This window comes from Symphalangus syndactylus, chromosome Y (assembly GCF_028878055.3).
Source record: "Symphalangus syndactylus isolate Jambi chromosome Y, NHGRI_mSymSyn1-v2.1_pri, whole genome shotgun sequence".
Taxonomy (NCBI): Eukaryota; Metazoa; Chordata; class Mammalia; order Primates; family Hylobatidae; genus Symphalangus; species Symphalangus syndactylus.
Window position 1 is genome coordinate 20518752 of NC_072448.2, and position 7596 is coordinate 20526347.

General features: G+C 32.5%; 1 non-coding gene across 1 annotated transcript; it reads right to left on the reverse strand.

Moving 5' to 3' along the window:
* Positions 1-7219: 7219 nt before the first annotated feature.
* Positions 7220-7378, reverse strand: LOC129476846 (U1 spliceosomal RNA). Its single transcript, XR_008655130.1, has one exon. It is a non-coding gene; the product is annotated as a U1 spliceosomal RNA (small nuclear RNA).
* Between the last annotated feature and the right edge of the window lie 218 nt (positions 7379-7596).

The following is a 7596-nucleotide window of genomic DNA, read 5'->3' on the forward strand; positions in this document are numbered from 1 at the left end:
GTCATTAAAATATAGACCTAAGGGTTCTGTACTTAAGTATCTGTATAGTCACTCGATTTGTTGTTAATATGAAAATTTAAAATACTCCTTCCAAAATAGCTGTATTGATAAATGAGTTGTTGTTAATATTAACTTGTCACTTGATGGAAAGAAAAGTGAACAGAATTATTTTCATACTACAAGTATTATTTTTCTTCTTATCTCAGGTTGTGAACACTTTTTGGGTGGGAATATCTGCTTCCTGTTAGATCTCAACCACCAGAAAAACTTGTGGGACTCAAAAACACTGGTGCTACTAGTCACATGAATTCTGTGATCCAACAGCCACATATATATAATATATAATATTTTATATAAATATCTATAATATATTATATATTACATATAAATATCTATATATAATATAATTGTGTATATTATATAATATATAATATATGTAGTTTTTTTTTTTTTTTTTTTTTTTTTTTTTTTTTTTTTTGAGACAGAGTCTCGCTCTGTCTCCCGGGCTGGAGTGCAGTGGCGCAATCTCGGCTCACTGCAAGCTCCGCCTCCCGGGTTCACGCCATTCTCCTGCCTCAGCCTCTCCAAGTAGCTGGGACTACAGGCGCCCGCCACCGCGCCCGGCTAATTTTTTGTATTTTTTAGTAGAGACGGGGTTCACCGTGGTCTCGATCTCCTGACCTCGTGATCCGCCCGCCTCAGCCTCCCAAAGTGCTGGGATTACAAGCGTGAGCCACCGCGCCCAGCCAATATATGTAGTTTTTATATATTATATATAATATATAAACTATAAAGTATATATAAACTATATATAATATATAAAAACTATATATTATATCATATAATATATAATTATATAATATATATTTATATGTAATATATTATATATAGTATTTATATGTAATATATAATATATAGTATATATGTGTGTGTGTGTATATATATATATATACACATACACACACTTTTTTTTATATATATATAGTTTCCACCAGAAACAGTATTCTTGCAATTGAACGCAGAGGTAAAAATATAGACAATGATGTTTCAAAGATGAGAAGCAGAACAGTTAGGTAAATTCTAATTATTAATTATTATTACTTTGAAAATTCTGATAGCAGCTACTGTCAGAAATTGCTGTACTTTAAAAGAATTATGCAGGAAGTTCTTCTTCATAATATGGCTAAAATCTCTGAGATACTATGACGGACATATTTATTTTATCTGTTTCATAAGCTGTGCTTTTTAAAAAATTCTCTCTATATTTTTCTCAAATGAGAGGTTTTTCTGCTAAAGAAACAAATTTCTTCTTCAGATTATGTTATGTGAACTTGTAAAAAATATTAGTTAAGAATTATCATCAAACTGCCTATGAAAAGTATTCATTTGAAAATAAAGTGGTAAAAAAGGTCATAGTGGTTGGTCACCTATTTAGGATACACCTCCAAATAAGAGAATATGGGATACCTAAATTTTGGTAATGTTTATACTCAAGCTCTTTATTATTGTTATTTTTTTTTTTACTTTTCTCTACAGATATTGATAGAAACTAAATTTAAAAATTAAAATATTTTAAGCGTAGTAAATGGTTCTCCTACAATTTTTTCATTTTTTCCTTTCAGTGGGCAGAAACAGTTTGTCTTTCAGCTACTGGTTTCTCAGCACTTATCATTTATAGGATTACAAAATACACACTTTCTTTCTCATTCCTAGATCTGGTAAATTATATCATCCAAGCATCACGGTCATGGTAGCTTTACTTTTAGTAGAGTCTTCATATGAGATGTTCACCAATACTTGGTGAACAGCCACTATTGGAAGATACACATAAAGAAAAATTGTAACGTAAGTTCTGGTACTATAGCCCGTATGACTCCTAGGGTGTTGAATTTAACATATATAGAGATGGTTAATCATACTAGCAAGAAGCAACTGAAACAGACAGAATATAAAATTGCAAATTAGATATCTCATCTTTGTACTTGGTTGCTTGTGCTTTATGCTGTCTCGGCAACGTACTGTGGCATGTATATCTGCCTTGTTTCTTATTCTATGCAGTCAGCTTCTCCAGGGCAGGAAGTGGATATTGTTTCTTTGTCACAAACCTAAGACACAATTAAAAGCATACTGAAATGTCTTAGATACTTGTAAACAAACTGTATTTTGCTTTATGGCTACAACCATGTTTTGACTTTTGGAGCTTCTGTCTATGCTCCCCTTCCTTCCACAATTGTGGTTAATAGGTATATTTATTGAGTGTTAACAATTCTGCTTTAATCATGTAAATAATCTTATGCAATTTGGAAAATGCATTATTCTCAAAAGAAGATACTGAATCCTAGACAGACTAAGGAACTTATTCCCCAAAATGTACTTATTATCCCAAAGTTACTCATGGCAGAGGACTCACTTGTCTTTACTCTTGCCTACTTGACCAAACTGTATTATATTACATCCAGTGTATATTATTATTTTATTACTCTTTTATAATAACTTTTCTGTGAACTCAGTTATAATAACCCATGTTTGAAATAAGCAATAATCATAAAAATTAAAAAATAAATTAAGTGCTTTGAAAATTAGGAGTATAAACAGTATATCATTTTATTCAATAACTTTAGGTATTTGTTGTAACTTCTTTCCTTTTATTTATAAAGTTAAATTAGTGCATTGCTGATTTCTTTTGGTCTTTAATGTTGGTACCCAAGATAATTTATTAGAATATTTTTATTAATTTGAAGACAAACCAAAGTTAAGTAAGAGAGGAGACAGAAAACAGCACAATATTAGTGTCCTAAGATGGCTTCAAGACATCTTTGTTCATTAGCTGTTTCCAAACTACAGTCCTATGTACCCAAGGAATTTTGGTAACAGTTAAGGTAAATTTTAAGTAAGTGATTATTTCAGTTTCATAAAAACCTCAATACATTAACTAAACATTACTCGGAAAAAGGCTTCATATAAGGAACATTATGTTAAGTGAAATTAGCTAGGAAGCATGAAAGACAAGGATTGCATGTTTTTATTCATATGTGAGAAATAATGAAGTTGATCTCATGGAAGTAGAGAATAGAATGACAGATTATTATAGGCTGTGAAAGATATTGAGCAAACAAATAAGTGAGTTAGTTGATGGGTAAAAAATACAGTTAGAAGGAATAGGTTCTAAAGTTTGATTGTATAGCAGGGAGAACATAGGTATGAATAATTTATTATAGACTTCAAAATAACTAGAAGTTTAGATGTGGAAAGCTGTTTAAATAAATATGTCATAAATGTCTGAAATTACTAATAGAGCAATTACCAATATGCCATTTAAAAATGTGGTCATTACTCACTGTGGGCATGTATAAAAATAATAGTTCTACTTTGTAAATATGTAAAATTATAATTCATCAATTTAAAAAACAATAAATTGTGGTCTAATTAAATAAGAAATTTCACTAAATCTGGCCATTTCTGAATGGTAAAATGCTCTTTCTCTCTACACATGGGCCTTTGTGATCCAATTTCTGATTTTAGAAGTACTTGCAACATGTTCTTGGGCAGACTGAGGCCATGGCAGAAAGCCCGCACACGCCCCTCTTCAGCATTAGCTGGAAATTGTGGTCCAGGGCACTCCTGGATGCCATGAAAGAATATGTGCCATTGGAAAGATAATTACTAGCTTGTCTTGCCTTGGTGTTGAGACTGCTTCTTTGACTGAAGACCATAAAGTAATTATAAAACTTGCAACACCTATAATGTGTTGGGCAAATTAAGGAAACAGCCTAATGAGGAAGTGCTCAGAAGACATCCAAAAGATGCCTTTATAGAGTAAAATGTTACCAGGGAAGTACAAGGAGATGCTCATCCTGTTCAAGAGCAAGCAGTCTGGTATTTCCTAGCATGAAGTTTGGAACCACCTCAGGAATTACTGGATCCCACTCTTAGATGGGCAGTGCCCTTTGAAGAGCTCCAGATTAACAACAACATGCTTGGGTGATGAATGGCAGTTTCAAGGTGGATGAACAATGTCCTGTTGGCAGGCTTTCATAGAGGCCAGAAATGAAAAGAAAAATTGAAGATGGAATGAGCAAATTAGCTCAATGATTAAACTGCATGTTGTTTTTTTAATGAAGGATTAAAAACATTAAACCATTATTTTATAAAGGCAAATATTTGAATTCATGGGTAGTAAACAGTAGTCAGTGTTCTGGCCATGTGAACAATAGAAAACTGGACTTTCAAGCAGATACCAGTATGTGACACATGGACTTTCAGTGGGCTGAGTCACATCCTGATCTGCTTAATAGTAATAATTTAAGTGGTACATTAAAGAAGGACATGTTGATTTCCATTTGAAGAATCCTCTCTAGGATGATTGGGAGGTGATTTGAACCTGGACAACATGAAGCAGTCACTTGAGGTAGCAAACTTACAGAGATGCAGCAAGTAATGCAGAGATAAGATTAATATACACATATTTCTTTACACTCTCTAAGGAACAGAAATTCCAAAATCTAAGTCTAGGCCAGAAGAGAAACATAGACTGCAAATAACAATAGGCCAAACAGGAAGGGCCATAACATAGTTGGATTACAATGTAACAGTATCAGTAGCCCTGATGGTATATTTATAAGTCTTGACTAATGTGGACTGCATTTTGCATTCATAGTGGTCTATGCTACTGCTTATATACTATAAAAAGATAAAAACATAGTATATTCTAACCAATTTGAACAAACAAATTGCTGTTCCTCAAGCTATGCAACATACTTCATATCCTATTGTTTCCAACAATGGGCATTGAGATACTACATCAAATTAAAAATTATATGAATTATTTAAAATCAGAAGGTGCTTATATCTTCAGTAAACCCTACATCTAACAACAAAAGCTTTAAAATAATATAGAAATAAACTAGGAGACTTACTGCTTTCAAGGAAAATTGTGACTGGCTAGCAAAGCAGTCAGAAATCTTGGTGCAAAGTTACTTGAAGGTGCTGTGGATTCTGATAATATGCACTTCACTGGGATTAGATGAAACCAAATTTTAGAAGCATCACTTAATAAATTCTACTACAAAAGTGCCCCAAGCACAAAAATATAATCTACTGTGCCCCACACATTGTGACATATGAAAATTGTGCATATTGATTTTCATATTTTAGAATTTCTATTAAAAATATATCCACATTCTTTATCTCAACAAGAAACTAAACTATCAAACATTAAATGTGAAGAACATGTAGCATTTAAATCTGCTTTTTTTTTTACATTTTCCCCTGTTTTATATTTTTTCTGGTGATAAAAAAATAAAGGTTTCTGAGCAATACAGCTGTTATTCTGGGCAACTGCTATAATTTAGGTAATGCCATCCCTTGGCTACATGAACTTGATGAGAAGTCAGACTAAATGTTACAGCACAAGACAAGCTTTAAATGGTTAACCTGGCTGGGTGCAATGACTCACCACCTGAAATCCCAGGACTTTGAGAGACCAAGGCTGTTGGATTGTGAGTTCAGTAGATCCAGACCACCCTGACTAACACAGTGAAACACTGTCTCTACCAAGAATACAAAATTAGCCAGATGCATGCCTGTAATCCCAGCTACTTCAGAGGATGAGGCAGGAGAATCGCTTGAACTCATGGGGTGGAAGCTTTAGTGAGCCAAGATCACAACCATTTCACTGGAGCCCAGTCAACAAGAGTGAAACTCCATCAAAAGAACAAAAGAAAGAAAAGAAGAAAGGGAGAAAGAAAGAAAGAAAGAAAGAAAGAAAGAAAGAAAGAAAGAAAGAAAGAGAGAGAGAGAGAAAGGAAGGAAGGAAGGAAGGAAGGAAGGAAGGAAGGAAGGAAGGAAGGAAGAAAGAAAGAAAAGAAAGAAAGAAAGAAAGAAAGAAAGAAAGAAAGAAAGAAAGAAAGAAAGAAAGAAAAAAGAAAGAAAGAAAGAAAGAAAGGAGAAAAAAAGAAGGAAAGAAACAGAGAAAGAAGGAAGAAAGGGAGGAAAAGAAATGGAATGGGAAGGGAAAAGAAGAAAAGAGAAAAGAAGGAAGAAAAGAGAAAAGAAAACTGCGCTACTCACATTGTGGCTAATCTTCTCAGAATATTTTAACACACATATTTGTTTTAACTTAGAAGTGCTCATAAATGGATTTTAGTTATATTTTTGGTCAGTATTTGTTTTTTATACTAAATTTTGTATTAAAGCTGGTAAAATTGTTAAGTTTTCCTGCACTGGATTTTGAGAAACACTAAATAAATTACTTTATGCTCTTATTGAAATATCACACATTTTTATGAACCAGGACAAGGTACTACCTAATTACAAAGAAATATCACAAGGGTAAAATAAAACATGACCTCACTTAAACTATTTTCTTCTGATCGTCTTACCAAAGCTGTCCTAGAATTTTTTTTTAATTTTCAGTCACAGCTGATATGTTACAAAATATGTAATAAAATAATAATTTAAGATTATATAAGTAAATAATCAAAATGAGTTTTGAAAAAGAAAACTATTATTATTATTATTATTGTTTAAACTGTTAATACATAGAGCCTGTTGAATGAGGATATAATGGAGCATCTTCTGTTGGAGAGGTCTTATGCCCATCTAAAGCATCATGGTCAACTGGCTCCAAATTCTAAATATTTAAAAAGATTGACAATTTGATTATAAAAGCAACTTTATACCTTACACTTTGTTTTCTTCATTAGAATAAACTTTAAATAAATGCAAGAAAGCTGACATGCATAACATCTTTAGAATTCCTGTAAATGATTTATAATTAAGGGAAAAAATTGAATTATTTTAGCTACATAATTTTTAGGCCATTTCACACAAGTTGCTTCCAAATGGAAACTACTTTTTAAGAACAAACCAACCAATGCTAATTATATCACAAAATAAATATTTTTAAGGGTAATATTAATACATAAACATTGGCTTATGTGTTTAAAAATTACTTCTCTTTTTCCCAGATTTATCTGCTGCCCTTTGGGGGCTTCCCCCAGCCACCTCATCTAGACAAAGTTCTTGAGCATTTCCAAGTGTCTTCCTAGCACTATTTGATCTTTCTGAGAAATAACCATTTGATGTTTATTGTTTTGTACTGGAAGACACCAATTTTTATAGGCATATTGAATTGTTTCCAGTATATGGTTTTTTTTTCCATTTTCTGTATCCACTAAATGACTCAATTTTCTTTTCTCTCTTTTTATTTTTTTCCTTGTGAAAGCACAAACACAGGCCTTCACTTCCACAAATTATGCAGTTGAGTTTCCTACATTTGGGGAAATCTCATGGGTCAGCATATCTAGAGTGCAATAGATCGGCCTTTCCCTGTGCAAGCCACCTTCGTGATCACAGTATCTCCCTGGCAGGGAAGTATCCATTTTGTTTTTAAGACTTCCATTAGCCTTCAAAAGAAAATACAAATAGAAATGTAATAGAATTTAGAATAATTTCAGTATCAGCTTAAAATGTTAATTTCAATCATCCATGATTATTCTCTTCTAAAAAAGTTCTTAATTCTGACACAGGCTTCTACAAAATTGTAAGAAAAATCACTATGGTAAACAATGAAACAACTGCTAAATAAAGCTACCA